Raw genomic sequence first — 18,178 nt, forward strand, 5'->3', positions numbered from 1 at the left:
AACTGGGCAAACACTGTCCTAAAGTAAGCAACCTCTGAAAAAGATCTAGAGATTTGTGATGATGCAAACATTCATTATCTAAGTAATGTTGTACAAGCAATTAAAAAGGCAAACAAAATGTTAGGTTATATCATAAAAACTGGTCAATATAAACTGACAGACAGTGCCCTCCATAATGTTCGGGGCAAATACAAATTTTTCCTTGTCTTACACCTCTGCTCCACAGGTTAAAATTACAAATCAAACAATTCAGATGTAATCAAAGTGCACATTGCAGACTTTTATTTAATGGTACTTGCATACATTATGGTCACAACATGTAGAAATTATAGCACTTATATAGAGTACATGGGTCCCCCTATTTCAGGGCTCTATAATGTTTGGGACAATTGGCGTCACAGCTCAGCGTTTGTGTTTGTAATTGTGGTTACTCAGGTGTGTTTCATTGCTTCATTAGTGCAGTCATAAAATAATGCACCAGTGAGACTGCAACTGGAGTACTGTGTGTAGTTTGGGTCGCCACACTACAAAAAAGACATAGAAGAAGTTAAAGCTGTGCATTGGATGGTAACCCAATACAACCAAGGACTTAAGACTCAGAGAATTAAATCTGTTAGTCTTGAGCAAAGGAGACTATGTGGAGACTTAATCCAGTGCCTGTAATTACCAAGCGTCTCAGAATAGGAAAACATTCCTAACTGGGTCAAAAATCTTACAGTGACAATGTCAAAGCATTTTATCAATTTTCCCAATTTAGGAAAACACTCCTAACTTCACTGGGATTTAGGAGAACTCGTAAGCTATCCAAACTTACTAGGAGCTACTGGAAGATGGCGTTCAGGCAGAGATTAGCACTCACATCCCAGGAAAGAACAACCGTTTTGGAAACAATAGACAACAATGATCTATATCAAATAGATACCTTTTTATAAGATTCATCACAATTTTTTTAAGTTATGTGCTATGCGCTCTCAGCCGTAGCAAAAGTGTAACATTACATGTAAAATGCAGCTTTTAATGTGTATATGTAAAACCCAAGCTTTTCTTGAATTTTGCACCAAACTTTGAAACGCCCATATAATGAGTGAGGTAATATGCAGATTTATACATTTCCCCACAACTCCTCATAATGTAATGGTAAAGCAAGCTGTATTCATTGAAATCGGCACACACATAAAGATCATTGCTACTTGTGTGGATAAGCATGCACATGTGAAACACATACGATATCACAATGTCAACGCAAAGGTGGTCATGGTTGAAAACTGCATTTTAGTAGCCAGTCTATTACCCTGAAGATAGATAGGGCTGGAAGGTGAAGTGATACTGAAATGTCATGTATATACTCTGAACTTTGCAGTCCACATACCCCTGGAATGTTACTGTTACATTTTAGAATCACAGAATGGTTCAAGAAGGCAGGGCATTGGATAAATACAGTCACATAGAAGATAAGAGGAGGATCAAGGAGTGAGAGGCTCATCATGGCAAAGTGAAAGATGATCAGGTCACCAACAGACTGAATATTACTGCATAAAACTGTACTACCATTACTGTATGTTGGCATAGCAGAAGGAAGGTGATTCATCTGAAAGTATGGCTGTGGATTACCCATCCAAACATTTTCTAAACCCACTTTATCCTGAGTAGGGTCACAGGGAAGCTGGAAACTATCCCATCAAGCTAAGTGTGCAAGGCAAGAACAATTCCTGGAGTATTCATTGTTAAATAAATCTCTCTATTATATAAAAAAAAAACGGGACGAGACAAGACCTGTTCAGAGAGACGAGACGTGACCTTCTCAGAAAGCTACTTTCACATCCCATGAGACGAGACTTTGTGCCAAGAGATTTAACTATGCCCGGGGACGGAAAAAGACAAAGAGTAGATGACAAAGTAGAAAGTCATAAAGAATTCAAACACGTTGACGTGATACACATGCAGAGCAGGTTAGAGATAATGGAAGTAAGAAAATTCGAAAGTCTCAAAAAAATGATAGTAAAAATCGCATTAGCGCAAACAAACGGAAAATATTACTTGGTGAAATAACGTAACAGCGAAAAGAGACCAGATAGTGTTTGAGGATGTCTGGGGGGAGAAGAGAGACAAGGCAGTGAGACAAAAGAACAGCTGCTGTACAGGCTTTTAAACATTTGAAGCACAGCATGAAGTGCAGATCACGCAGCACTGCAGCAGCAACAAGCCAGCAGCTGATCCAGCAAAGAGGAGGTTTATTCTGTATAATAAAAAAATAAATAAATAAATAAATAAATAAAACGATTTGTTTCTCATTGTATCACCATTTACGAGGTGTTTTGGAGGAGCGACCGCATCTCCTTGGGGTGCATTCAGCCCCACTCTTCATAACGGCACATAGTGCAGGCGGTGGCGGGGGGGTGGGGGCGGATGTTGGCAAGTGAAGCAACCAGGGAGCGAAGCCCCCTATTTATTATAATTATCTTTGTGGTGAAGCATCAGCATTATTAAACTATAAAACATCATTATAAGTGACAATTTACAGCAAGAGGTCCCTCTACTGAATAAGTACCTGAACGAGGCACAGTGGTTTGCATAATCAATGATCCCCTGAGTGTTGTCCTCAGGAGTCGTGTATTAGGCTGATTCAAACACCCCCCATCATCCCAACAAGGGTCCTTCCAAAGGGGGGCAACTTCCTGCCATCCCTCATCATTCTGCACAAGGCTTGTCACATGGGCTTTTATCAGGAAGTGAAGCAGTGTGATTGCACCATCACTACAAACGATATCAATAAATTCTTTGTGCAGGCTCTTCCTTCCATGGACAAATGGATGGACACCGTCACTGATGGATCGATAGAGAAGCCATGATGGCAAAGGGTGTCATTCGTTCTCTGATATAAACTCCTACTACTTCCTTGGGCTGGGACTAGGATGCTCCATAAATACTTCTTATGTACTACTATGAGGAAGGACAAATTGTAATTCTTGTGTCACTTTTATTGTAATTCCTATGAGTAATTCTGACACATTTCATAAATAAGGCATTGATAAAATAGATCCAGCAGGATTTTTTCAGCATAAGGGTAAATCACATAGTCAAGGACACCAGTGAAAGGTTATGGGGAAAACATTTAGGACTGAAGCCAGGAAGCACTTCTTTAAACAGAGTTGTGGGAATCTGGAACAAACTACCAAGACATACAGTTGAGTCAGAAATCTTGACAACCTTTAAGGGCTTGATGGCAGCATGATGGCTGCCATACATTCCCAGCATTCTTTTGATGCATCCTCGGAGCACGTCGTCAGAGATTAACGTGACAGTACAGCAAAAACATGGGTGCCATCTGTGTTCAAGTTTTGCTACATGACGTCGGCATCATTGATAGTAAACAATGTGATAGCAGGCTTGCAGCTCCAACAGGATCAATGTGCATGCTGTGATGTTTGATGAATGGTTCAATGTCGTGAAGCAAATCATCACACTTAAATGCTGACATGTGAATGTCTTTATGGCGCTTTCCACCATCCATTTTGTGCCTATGCAATACATCCATCCATCCATTTTCCAACCCGCTGAATCCAAACACAGGGTCACAGGGGTCTGCTGGAGCCAATCCCAGCCAACACAGGGCACAAGGCAGGAATCAATCCCGGGCAGGGTGCCAACCCACCGCAGGCCTACACAATTCCTCATCATGACATGATACATTTAAAGGCCTCACATCCCAACTTATGTGTTGCTGTTGCCACTAGTTTTTTTTTTTCTTTTTCTTTTTGCACCTTTGTCACAGCATCGGAATGCAAAGAATTTTTATTTTTAACATCTTTTTTCTTTCAACTCACAACACAGTGAAACCAGACATTGTTTTCTCACCATAACGATTTCTTGTGCTGTCACATAGTGGAATCCTCCAGATATACTGTATGCACACAAGCATAAACAGTACACTCCTTGTGTAGCAGCAGCGTCCTCAAACTCATGCGGCACATAGAGTTAACATATCCCAGGCCATGAAGTATTTTTAGAAGATATTGAAATAGCTTAGATATTAACTAAAAAACCAAGTCTGACAGACTGACCAGTCTTGTCTCCTTTGTCAAATTTCCAAGCATGGAGTGCTTATGACTTGTGCAATATTGCTGCTTCACAAAATCATGATTTTCTGTGCAGGGAAAGTGACATGATCAAAAGGTAAAATGGAACTGGAACACTTCACTTCCCCATAATGCATACACAAAACCCACACAAGATCACACACAATTACTTAAACACATTAAGCACATGCATTACTTTAATCCCTGAACTCAGCCCTTCCTCCAGCCCCCTGCTCTGGAATGTGCCTTTCTGATACGGTGCAAAAGACATGAAGTCAGTGCCCATCTATATTTTATTGAGACACATGGAGTCTATTCACATTTCACAAAATGAGTTTCTGAGTGGACTAAGTGTTGCATGGTAATGATATTTAAGTATTCTCCCCTTCTTTATATTTTTATATGACAAACACTTTCATTAACAGCAATTCAAAATTTCTGCTATTAATTTAAAAAAATAACAATGCAAAGCACAATTTGAAAACAAATTGAAAAAAAAAAACGTTTTTTGAAGGTAGAGCAAGTGTGTGAAGCAGCCCAATTTGATACATTTTTGGAGCAGGGTGCTAGTGGTCATAGAATAACATACAGGATTAAGCTAAACTAAACAGGACACATGCATAAGCAATAACTAAGTCTGAACACCAAATTAAGGTAGCTTGAAAACAGAAAAGGGCTGTTTAATAAGAATACTGAAATAATAATACTACTACATCGAAAAGTTTGATTTCAAAAAGTAGCCTTAAAGCTGGAACAAACTCATGACATTTGCAGTTTGAATTAATTTGATTTTTTCATTAAATATTTCAATTGAAGTTATGTTCAAATGAAGCATAGTTATTACAGATGCACCAATTGAGTTTTTTCAGGCTGGTTCCAATCACCTGTATTTTTAATGGGAAATTGGCTGCTCTGAATCTGATTTCCGATTTAATGCCATGTGCATTCCAATTCCTCATTCCACATGAACAGCTCAAGTGGAGGCTGTAGACATTAGGATTCTGTTAAGTTCAATTCAATTTTTACATAACTGAAAGCCCTGGGTGTTGTAGACATTTAAAAGTATAATTTATATTAAAGACAAGATTACTTGCATCATGCAAAAAACATTTAAATCCACCACAACTAGCTTATTCACTACAAATTTTACCCATAGCAATCCTGTCACCTTCAAACATTTTAATATACTTCCAAACAGCAGTTTTCTTCAGCAGTTTCCAGGACACCTGATCGGCTTTTATGAACCAATTTCACAATAAAAGCAAAAACCTGCCAATTCTGATCCAAGGCCAACTAATTTGTGCTTCACTAATAGTTATATTATTCACCCAAAGACCTCCTGCTTCTTGGTCAGGTTTAGTAACTGTGAATCCTTCCTTCCTTCCGTTCAAACCAGCTTATCTTGTTCAGGGTGATAAGTAATGAAATATTTTACAATAGTCATTCCAACAGATGGCACATCACAGAGACACTTATCCTTCCATTAAGGTGGATAATAAGTATTAGCTATTAATAATGTTGTAGTTATTTTGGGTTAGCTACTATAGAAAGCGGAAATATGCATTGTTGCCAAAAGTTTAGCATTTTTGATTGAATTATTTATTATTTATTTGCACTTTGCTGTGCCAAACAATTAAGATTAACAGCTGTGAAGTTTTATATAATGGCCATACCTAAAGATACGGTATATTGTCTGTACAATAAAACATCAACAGCTAAAAAACAAAAACAGTGGCATTGTTATGTTAATATAACTATAAATATGTATAGCCAGCATTTCAGCATAGCAAATGCATTTCTTTTCACTATGCAGTATAGCCAGTGTAGATAAAATTATGTTTACTAAAGAAGAAAACACAAGATTACACTAGTTAGAGAAGCAGATCTGACATATTGCACTCCTTTTTCAGGCACTCTTGTTGATGCTGGCTGGAGCTAATGGCATTAAACTCAGACTTTGCTTTCATTGCTGTAGTATAAGAAAGGCTACATGAGCCTAAACCTCTTTCTGTAAGTGGCATACACCCAGCTAGACACATTCTTACAGTTGACTATAAATATGTCTTAATGTTGAGAAATCCATATTTTATGGAAACAATACTGAAAATATTGGAAATGCTAAATAAACATAATACATCTAACTACAGTATCTCTCTATTGTAATAAAAAAATCCTGTGACGAAATGAGACTTTTTAGCCTGGAAAGAGAAGCGACTTTTTCAGAGAGACAGTTGCATGCCCCACGAGACGAGACTTTGTGCCAAGAGATTTAACTACGCCAGGAGCGGGAAATAAAAAGACAGAGTAGATAACAAAGTAGAACGTCGTAAAGAATTCAAAAATGTTGGTGTGATACACATGCAGAGCAGGTTAGAGATAATGAAAGTACTAAAATTCGAACGTCTCAAAGAAATGACAGTAAAGATCGCATTAGCGCAAACAAACGGAAATTATTACTTGGGGAAATAACGGAAAAAGTGAAAAGAGATCGAACATATTTTTCAGATTTAAACTTTAAGTCAGAGACTTGTAGATTGTATAATTCAGTGTTTCTTTCCAATGAAGAGGCGTATCCACGAGAATTAAAAAATTTGTTGTTTGGTGAGAGTGGAATCCACATATGCAAGCAGCAGAGATGTGAAGTGAGCCAGCCGGGGGGGGGGGCGAGCAGGGGGCGCCGCCAAGTTTTCAAAAAGGAAAGTTTTTAGTCTTTTTAACACTTCATTGAGAATACTTTAAAAACACCTTTAAGTTAAAGCAGCTCTATAAGGTAATGAACAGACATTTGCAATAAAATAAACAGATACTGTAGAAAACTCTTAGCTGAATTATTTCATGACTTTTTATACAAGAGTCAGAAAGCAGGAAAACAGACAAATCAGTACATTAAAAGCCAAAAAATGGATCACCAGAAAATCAAGTCACTTTAGTTTTACTATACATGAAGGATCTCTCCTAAATTTTTTGATTTGCTGATCAAATTACTATCATGAACAAATGTATTATTTCTGCATATTGTGGTACATTTCTGCATATTGTGGTACCCGGCTGGGGTTCATGCCCGGCCAGGATGCCCAGGAGGAGGGCTTGTGCCTCCTCCAGAACACGAGGGGGCACCCGCCCTGGTTGCTTTGGGGGCCATGGGTACAGAGCTTGGAAGCTCAACCCTGTAGGGGACCGTGGTCACTGCCTTGGGAGCCCTGGACCTCAGCACTTCCGCCACACCCGGAAGTGCTGGGGGGAAGAGGATTGGGGACACCCAGAGGACTTCCGGATACACCGCCAGAGCTTCCGCCACACAGGGGTGTGGCTACAGAAGCTCCTCAGGATGCACCTGGAGTCCATCCGGGGTGTATAAAAGGGGCCGCCTCCCTCCAGTCATTGGCAAGAGTCGGGTGGAAGAAGGACGGAGCTAAGAGGAGAGGAGTGGAGGCGGACCAGAGACTAGAAGGCATTGTGTTGTGTGGCCAAGGACTTAAGGGGTGATTGGTGCTGCGGCACTGGGTTTGTGCACTTCTGGAACGTGTAAATATTGTAAATAAACGTGTGTGTGGTGAAACCAACATGTCTACCTGTCTGTGTCCAGGCTGTTCCCCACAATATATAAGCAAGAATTTCACTGAACTGCTGCTGTCCACACACTACTGTCAGCTCTACACTCTGGCTTAGATCTTTGTAAAATTTATTTCTTAGATTGCAGCCGATTTATATTCCATATGAATGTAGTTACAATCATTTTTAATTGTTTTAAAGAAGGATTTTATTTATACAAATGTGATAATCTGGAAAAAGTGTAAAATCTTTGGTAGGATGTTCATATTGATAATGTTAATTCACTCATCTAATGTAAGATGGAGAGAACCATTGTTGACTGTAAAGGCTACCTCGCATTTGCATTTACATTTAGATGTTTTTCATTTAGCAGACACTGTTATTCAAAGCAACTCACCAGAGAGTGGTGAAGCATGGTAAGTTTATTAATTCATGCAGGTAAGAATTTCATTCTATGCTAGCCACCCGATAATGATAACCTTATAAACCTTTAAAACACAGTTATAACTAGTTTTAAGTTGGCATTACTGTTAATATCATTATATAAAGGCAATACCAACACTGGACAATTTCCTACAGGCAGTATAAAAACAAACAACTAGTCTCAGCACAAGTACAGTATTGAATAACAGAACAGAAAACAAGAGAAACAAAGTGCTATAGCTTAAACTAAACTTTTAACAGGATCAGCACCAGATAAACAATATTTTCTCTGACAAACATTAGGTGTGACAACTCTTGACTATACATTTACAATCAGCAATTTTTCGTAACAATGACAATGCTGGCTTCAGACAGTTTGATACAGTAATATGAAAAAGTTTGGGGACCCCTCTTAATTTTTTGGATTTTTGTTTATCATTGGCTGAGCTTTCAAAGTAGCAACTTCTTTTTAATATATGACATGCCTTATGGAAACAGTACTATTTCAGCAGTGACATTAAGTTTATTGGGATAACAGAAAATATGCAATATGCATCATAACAAAATTATACAGGTGCACAAATCTGGGCACCCTAACAGAGATATTACATCAATACTTAGTTGAGCCTCCTTCTGCAAATATAACAGCCTCTAGACACCTCCTATAGCCTTTGATGAGTGTCTGGATTCTGGATGGAGGTATTCTTGGCCATTCTTCCATACAAAATCTCTCCAGTTCAGTTCAATTTGATGGCTGCCGAGCATGGACAGCCTGCTTCAAATCATCCCATAGATTTTCGATGATATTCAACTCAGGGGACTGTGACGGCCATTCCAGAACACTGTACTTCTCCCTCTGCATGAACGCCTTTGTAGATTTCGAACTGTGTTTTGGGTCATTGTCTTGTTGGAATATCCAACCCCTGCGTAACTTCAACTTTGTGACTGATGCTTGAACATTTTCCTGAAGAATCTGTTGATATTGAGTTGAATTCATCCAACCCTCGTCTTTAACAAGGGCCCCAGTCCCTGAACTAGCCACACAGCATGATGGAACCACCAGCAAATTTGATAGCAGGTAGCAGGTGTTTATCTTAGAATGCAGTGTTCTTCTTCCGCCATACAAAGCACTTTTTGCTATAATTTTTGTCTCATCAGTCCAAAGCACTTTGTTCCAAAATGAATCTGGCTTGTCTGAATGAGCATTTGCATACAACAAGTGACTCTGTTTGTGGCGGGAGTGCAGAAAGGGCTTCTTTCTCATCACCCTGCCATACAGATGTTCTTTTTGCAAACTGCGCTTAACTGTAGAATGATGTACAGATACACCATCTGCAGCAAGATGTTCCTGATGGTCTTTGGAGGTGATCTGTGGGTTGCCTGTAACCATTCTCACAATCCTCTGCATATGCTGCTCCTGTATTTTTCTTGGCCTGCCAGACCTGGGTTTAACACCAACTGTGCCTGTAGCCTTCCATTTCCTGATTACATTCCTTACAGTTGAAACTGACAGTTTAAACCTCTGAGATAGCTTTTTGTAGCCTTCCCCTAAACCATGGGACTGAACAATCTTTGTTTTCAGATCTTTTGAGTGTTGCTTTGAGGATCCCATGCTGTCACTCTTCAGAGGAGAGTCAAAGGGAAGCACAACTTGCAATTGACCACCTTAAATACCTTTTCTCATGATTGGACAAACCTGTCTATGAAGTTCAAGGCTTAACGAGCTAATCCAACCAATTTGGTGTTGTAAGTAATCAGTATTGAGCAGTTACATGCATTCAAATCAGCAAAATTACAAGGGGACCCACATTTTTGCACAGCCAGTTTTTCACATTTGATTTAATTTCATACAACTAAATACTGCTTCACTAAAAATCTTTGTTCGGAAAACACCCCAGTACTCAGATGTTCCTAGGAAATGAAAGACATACCACTATTATCTTTTTTGTTGAAAGTAGAGCAAATTATTATGCAGGCTGAGAGAGGTTCCCAAACCTTTTCATATGACTGTATGTCTCATGGTTTTATGTCAAGTATGGAACGTGATATTCCGGCAAGAATGGTTCTTATATTTTTGTTTTCTTGCAAATAAAGTTTTTAATAATCCATTTTTAAATTTTAAAGACAAGACTGCAACAAACAGTTTTGGTAGGGAGTTACTCTCAATATTTAAGGCAAAGGAAAATCTTGTTTCAGAGACACAATTGTTTAAGATCTTGCCTGGGAAAATATCTTTAAATCATATTGTTAACACAGCATAGGATGACTAACTGATTCCAAAAAGAACGGCATGCTTTTCTCTGTCAAAATGACAATCTGTCTTTATTTTAAGTAGCTGCATGTGACAAAGATAAACTATTCTTAAAAATAAAAAGCCCTAATTTGTTAGAACCATAGTTTATAAGTGTTTCTTTTTTGATTTATAAGTAATATTCAGTAATATAATTGAGGCCCTACCACAGTATTCCCTACAATTTACTCAAAATACTGAAAATTTTAGAAGAGGAGACGCTGGAGGGAATGACAGGGTATTAAATACCACCTATCATTTACTGCAAAGTTCACTTACCTTGAAGTACCTGCCATTTAACTTAATCTTGTCCTCTTAAATATGACCTGCCATTTTGCTGAATATAAGAAAAGAGTACATAATGATCTGCTCTCAAGAACAATGCACATTTGTCCTGTTTATGGAAGTCTCCTGAATTCAAACAACTGGTCTGTAAATGCGTGCACCCAGGTTCAACAAAACTGTATAACACTATAATTATGGAGTGTCACAAATAATTAACATTTATAAGTATAAGGAAACGGAAAACATGTAACTCAGTCTCCAACCAGAAAAACTACGTTGTGTTCTATCACAAGGCCAAAAAAAGCAAAAAATATTTTTTACAGAGGTGTCTTACCTTTATCCAGAGATTAATTTTCACTCACTCTTAAATATTAGAGATATTGTCTTTACAATTTTGGGGAGGGCAGAATTACTTATCAAAAGCCCAACATTGCATGTCAATGCAAAAATACCAAGGCAAAATGTGATAGAAACTTTTTTTTTTTTTTTTTTTGGATTCTTGCTGCCCTTTCAATATTCATTCAAAAGGTGGCAGTAGAAACCAGACAAAAGGAAGCCTTCAGGACGAGAAGGGCAGAGCTGTAATTAAAAGCTAATGCAGGAGCTCTTGCAAGCAGTGATTCAGTAGGATGTGCTTTTACAAGTGCTGCCTATGTGTGCCATCAATGACAACCAAAACTTGTTGATTTTTAATTTTCTTGAAAAGCAGCAGTCACCTTTCCTAATGCTTTCAGGTAGGCCGTTTAAGTCAACTTTAGACACAAAATCTCTAGTTATATAAAGATATTCTACAATACTAAGCAATCCTAAAATTATTTTCATATTACTTCTTAGCATTGCCCCCCCATAACTAATGCTCATAAACAATATGGTCAAATCACAATGTATAAGTCTTCAAAGTGCTGCTTTAATTTGTTAGCTTGTTCCATGTATTAAATATTGTACCAACTTCATAAGATTTCTGCAAAATGTACCCTTAACCAGATTCTATTTACACCCTGTTGCTCTTGTTGAAGAATACATTTTAAAGCAAAAACAGATAATCATCCTACTTTATCCCTTCAGTATTATAAAAATATCACTATTAATGTTTCATTCTTTCCTTGTTGCCCTTAGTCCTTGAATCAGTCAGGTCATTCTGTAAGTAATGTCTTTCACGTAACATGAAGCCCAAAAAATGTACGCAGCCTCACAAGTTCATGGTACACTTAGACTCTCCTTGCATTTACTGCACACAGTGTGCCATACAACTCAGTATCCAATCAGCCTTCTTAACACAAAGATATTCAGTCTGGTTAAAGGGAGTGATGAGTCCATTAGCACATCCAATGTTATATGTCAAAAAGTAGTTTTGAGCTTCAGACCAACTATTGTCTACTTGTACTAATCATTTTACTTACTATGTGCAATATATTGTTCATTCACATTAAATTTCATTTACAACATATCTGTGCAAATCAGATTTTTTTATTCAAAATCATTCTCTAAAGATTCCACTGACTCTACTGCATTTGCATATGTAAGAAAAACAGTGTCAAGTGAACATTTAACTTCTTCCTTGCAATTACTTTACCTAAGCAAAAGGGCAATGCCATAAGTGCTGCATCCCTACAGAAGCAGACTTACTCCAAAAAGGTTGCTTATGCTATAAACCTTTACAATTGCTGTTTATGCCATTTATGCACACATCTGTATCTGTATACTGTAGTTGTCTCCTGCAGTTTAAATAATTATCTCTCATTGGGAAACTTTCTTTAAAGTCTAGGTACACAAAATCATAACCTCCTCTAAAATCAGACACTTCAGCATCTTCCATATTATCCATCTTCCTAACCTACTTATCCAATTCAATGTCACTGGGCGCCAGTCCCAATCCTAACAGCAGCAGGTGTAAGGCAGAAATCAACCCTTAACAGGACACCATTGTACTATAGTGCACCACACAGAAGCGTGCACACTGGGTCAGCTTGTAGTTGCCTACTATGCTAATACATATGTTAAAACTCAAGCATTTAAATGAATCACAATTTTCCTCATTCATCATGGCCACACTGGAAACATGTTTCTCTACTGTTTGTTTACAATTATTTCCATTAACTAACCTGTGACACATTTAACTAACTTGTGACCCAGTTTTTTTAAATAACTGGATGGCACTTGAGGCACAGTGGCTACAACTGCTGTCTCAATGAATCAGCATCATTTGTTCATATATTACAACTAGTCACTATCCATGTTGAGCCTGTACAATTCTGTGTCTGCATGAGCATGTTGATTAGGTTGACTGTCAACTCCAAACTCGCCTTGTGTTAGTGTGTACAAAATGGATGGGTACCCAAAACAGGGCTGTTTCCTGTACCAGTGCCCATAGATATATGACCTTTGTTTAGTTGGAAACCTCAGACAAGTGTGACTTATGTGCACTGGTGAAGTTTAGTTCCTACTTCCTGCAAACAAGGTGACAGTAAACAGCTTGATTTGTATTCTCCACATGTTCCTTGACTGTTCTATTAGTATGATATGATAATAATGAAAGGACCGATTTGGATTATCTCTTGTACTGGTAAAAAATACTCTACACTTTTTGGTTATTTCTAATTTATCCTTTGACAGTGCATCTCATGGTTTCTTATCCATATGGCTGTGACAGGTGTTCTTCACCTTACAAACATTACAGAGCTGCATTTACTGGATTAATTATTTTCTTATCTCCTTACCAATACACTGAAGAGATCGTTTAAAGAATCCCGTTTCAGTTTTTCTCATAAAACGCGTGCAACTGTTGCCACCCTCCGTTCATTTTGTATCTTGCGTATCCAGGTAAGAGCTAAAAGCATCCATCAGGTGCAGCACAGCGGCGGCTCTGTCCACCCCAAATTACACACGAATGTCCACTACTGCTCAATAACCAGCCTGATTTAAAGTTGTCAAACATGTCATTGAATGTATTGTCATAATTTATTCAGCACGTTCGAGAAAACCCAACTGACCAAAGTTGTACTTGGGATGTGAATATAGCGATTGCCTGAGACGAGAAAGTTAGGGACAAGTATATGTTTTTGTTTCCTGTTAAAATCTGAATTACGCAGAAGTGTGAGATACTCTCCTTTCTGTATGCCTCATTGACTGACACCAGGGGAAAAGAATATGCCCTTCTTATTAGCCGTAAGCCATATACTCTGCACAGTTCTAGTTTAAATTCGAAGATGACAGTCTACAATCTTTACTCGTCTGGGTTCCATTGACTTTTCTTTCCTTAAACCAGTACGTCGGCTGCTAAACAAAGTAAATGGCTCCTGCAGCCACACAAAACTGCAAGCGACGTTGCAATTTTTTCCATGTTGACTCCTCACTTCTACACAAAGCAAAGTTTTTTTTCTGCAATCGGAACTGCTATTTGCTTTGTTAACCATTACTGTTTCCAAAGGGCACGCAATCACATAAAAACAAACACCAGATTTTCGAATTAAGTCTACAGCCACATCAATTGCATGATCAAGTCCAAAACTGGAGTGCATATACATACTCCAAGACGCTGCATCGCTAAAATACGTACGCTGCTACCTGTCAAAGAGTTCTTTCAGAAAACCAAAATGCCATCAAAGAAAAAAAAACAACCATGAAGACAAATCTTATGAAACAAAACTATCTTACCCTTCAATATGGAACACGCATGAAACGATATCTACAATCCTAATCATAGGACTCTTTCTTTTATTTAACTTGATTCATTTTTAGCCGCTGTTTGATTCTGTTTTGATTTTCTATTGATAATTTAGATGGGATTCTTCTCTCCTCTTCCAATCCGCCATGATTAATCGACGCCAGAACACTAGGACCCCGATCACAGGTTGGCCATATTCATTGAAAATACAATTCAGATCATTAAAACAATTTATGTCACAACATAAAGGGAAATCTTTTAACATAAACAAGAGTGGAACAATACTAGTGTTGTGATCTGGCGAAAATTCTAATCTTTACGCTTAATTGTTCGCTTTTTATCAGGCGAACTCGTCGGGCAGCTTCCCAAAGCCCCTTTTTGTCAGAATTTTCGCAGTTTGGAATGTCGCAGCGGAGGCTTGTGGGAATTGTCGTTTCTAGAGGCTGCTTTTTTGTGCCATTTTATAGCGTTGTTTTTGCCTTTTTAGCGAAACTGAACGCAATAAATATTAATTCAGCACAACGGCGTATCTGTTTTGTTTTGTAACTAGATACAATAATAAACGGTATCAAATAAAGTTAAACAAAGTTCGTTTTGTTAAATTTGTGTCCTTCACATAATGTAGAAGAAATAGCATTCTTTTGCATTAAAAACACCCACGGGACACTTATTCTTGTTTGCACAAGATAAGTCAGAGCACATTCACAACAACATGATGGCTCTGTCCGCAAAGTCTCATTTAGTGCACTGTGTTAATGTCTGACACTGAGGACGCAAAATCAGTGTCAATCAGTGTCTGTAAAATTCGAGTGCCATAAGTGGCCATTAAAACGAACAGCGAGTTCCGCTTGAACCGTAAATATATGTTTGTGCTCAGACTGGCATTGTGCTTTTTATCTTAATCAAATGAAAACTAAACTTTAATGTCAAGTTTAAATGTCACTGATTGTAATATATGCTGTATATTAATATTAATTTTCTCTATGATATCCTATACAGGTTAGTTTAACTGGTTCCTCCGACTAAGTCTAGCGTGGGTGTGCGTGTGTTTATAACCGTGTCCTGCAGTGGGCTAGCACATCCGTAAACTGGATTAAGTGGGCTTGAAGATGAATGAATGACAGGCCAAAAAACGAATGATCCACACTTACAGTTAGGTCCATAAATATTTGGACAGAGACAACGTTTTCTAATTTTGGTTCTGTACATTACCACAATGAATTTTAAATGAAACAACTCAGATGTAGTTGAAGTGCAGACTTTCAGCTTTAATTCAGTGGGTGAACAAAACGATTGCATAAAAATGTGAGGCAACTAAAGCATTTTTTAACACAATCCCTTCATTTCAGGGGCTCAAAAGTAATTGGACAAATTAAATAACTGGAAATAAAATGTTCATTTCTAATACTTGGTTGAAAACCCTTTGCTGGCAATGACAGCCAGAAGTCTTGAACTCATGGACATCACCAGATCCTTTTTAATACTCTGCCAGTCCTTTACTGCAGCAGCTTTCAGTTGCTGTTTGTTTGTGGGCCTTTCTGTCCGAAGTTTAGTCTTCAACAAGTGAAATGCATGCTCAATTGGGTTAAGATCAGGTGACTGACTTGGCCATTCAAGAATTTTCCACTTCTTTGCTTTAATAAACTCCTGGGTTGCTTTGGCTGTATGTTTTGGGTCATTGTCCATCTGAATCATGAAACGCCACCCAATCAATTTGACTGCATGTAGCTGGATTTGTCTCTGAGCACCTCAGAATTAATTCGACTGCTTCTGTCCTGTGTCACATCATCAATAAACACTAGTGTCCCAGTGCCACTGGCAGCCATGCACGCCCAAGCCATCGCACTGCCTCCACCGTGTTTTACAGATGATGTGGTATGCTTTGGATAATGAGCTGTTCCACGCCTTCCATATACTATTTTCTTGCCATCATTCTTATAGAGGTTGATCTTGGTTTCATCTGTCCAAAGAATGTTTTTCCAGAACTGTGCTGGCTTTTTTAGATGTTCTTTAGCAAAGTCCAATCTAGCCTTTCTATTCTTGAGGCTTATGAGTGGCTTGCACCTTGCAGTGCACCCTCTGTATTTACTTTCATGCAGTCTTCTCTTTATGGTAGACTTGGATATCGATATGCCTACCCCCTGGAGAGTGTTGTTCACTTGTTTGGCTGTTGTGAAGGGGTTTCTCTTCACCATGGAAATGATTCTGCGATCATCCACCACTGTTGTCTTCCGTGGATGTCCAGGTCTTTTTCCGTTGCTGAGTTCACCAGTACTTGCTTTCTTTCTCAGGATGTACCAAATTGTAGATTTTGCCACTCGTAATATTGTAGCAATTTCTCGGATGGGTTTTTTCTGGTTTCGCAGCTTTAGGATGGCTTCTTTCACCTGCATGGAGAGCTCCTTTGACCGCATGTTGTCTGTTCACAGCAAAATCTTCCACATGCAAGCACCACACCTCAAATCAACTCCAGGCCTTTTATCTGCTTAATTGATAATGACATAATGACAGACTTGCCCACACCTGCCCATGAAATAGCCTTTGAGTCAATTGTCCAATTACTTTTGAGCCCCCGAAATGAAGGGATTGTGTTAAAAAAATGCTTTAGTTGCCTCACATTTTTATGCAATCGTTTTGTTCACCCCAGTGAATTAAAGCTGAAAGTCTGCACTTCTACTTCATCTGAGTTGTTTCATTTAAAATTCATTGTGGTAATGTACAGAACCAAAATTAGAAAAAAGTCTCTGTCCAAATATTTATGGACCTAACTGTACATATGGCTTCTGCAGACAGACAGTCCCTGCCAGTGTGAATTCAATCAATTTGTTGAGTACTTTTAACATTTGTGTTACAGTGCATTTTTTATCTTTACTTATTGTACACATGAAAAATGATGTTTCTGAAATTTGATTTTATAATAAAGACCAAATTCTAAAAATACTCAATACTAAAAACAAGGCCATTTACAGTACATTGTAATCCATATTATGTAAAATCCAAAAACTTTTTTGTACTACATGGGTGCATCAACAAATAGCAAGAAAGGTTTCATTTGTTAAATAAGTGCTATTGAAACTTGTTTAAGAAGTGCTTTTGACATAATTGTGTTAATATGGTATGTGTATCAACGATTCTTTTGATTTTATTAATCAACTTTCTCTATATTACTTTATAGACAGCACAAATTACACGGCTCATCATCGGCCCAGTGTGAGTGAGTGTAACTTGCGACGTACTGGTTTTCTATTCCAAGGTTGGTTCTTGCTTTACACCCAATGCTGCCTGGATAACTACTGCTCCTAACGACTTCAGTCTAAACAAGCAGGTTAGAAAATGGATGAAATTGTAAAATAAAAAACATTTCTACAGTAAGTCAAGTCAAGTGGCTTTATTGTCATATCCTACATGCGCAGTACTTCTGCATACAGTGGCACAAAATAAAATTCCTCAGGACTGTGGTGCAACATATACAGTACATAAACATCAGAACAAATGTAAGACATGTAAATAACTATACTAATAATATAAAAAATAAAGAAAGAAATGGTAAGTGAATAGATAGTAATAATCTGAAACATACAGTAATAAATAAATAACAATAACAACCAATAATAAAAAACAACAAAATAAACAAGTGTTACAATTATACTGCCTATAAATAAGGTATTAAGAACAGATCTGAGGGAATGGGGGCAGCAGAGTTCAGAGTCCAGAAAACTAAGGGGTAAAAGTTGTTGCAGAACCTGGCAAAACTGGTTTGGATGCTACAGAATCTTCTGCCAAATGGAAGTCTGACAAAGACACTGTGGGAGTGGTCTTTCATGATGCTATAGTCTTAATGGATGCATCAATTTATAAAGATGTCTTTAATGGAAGGCAGAGAGGTCC

At 38.0% G+C, this 18,178-nt stretch overlaps 1 protein-coding gene across 2 annotated transcripts in view; it reads right to left on the bottom strand.

Moving 5' to 3' along the window:
- emsy (EMSY transcriptional repressor, BRCA2 interacting) overlaps positions 1 to 14,468 on the bottom strand; it is a 94,410-nt gene extending 79,942 nt beyond the window's left edge. For both annotated transcript variants that reach the window (XM_028799532.2, XM_028799531.2), the window contains exon 1: positions 14,281 to 14,468. The gene's annotated coding sequence lies outside the window, so the exon portion shown is untranslated. The remainder of the gene's footprint in view (positions 1 to 14,280) is intronic.
- Positions 14,469 to 18,178: the final 3,710 nt, after the last annotated feature.

Source organism: Erpetoichthys calabaricus, chromosome 4 (genome assembly GCF_900747795.2).
Source record: "Erpetoichthys calabaricus chromosome 4, fErpCal1.3, whole genome shotgun sequence".
Classification (NCBI taxonomy): Eukaryota; Metazoa; Chordata; class Cladistia; order Polypteriformes; family Polypteridae; genus Erpetoichthys; species Erpetoichthys calabaricus.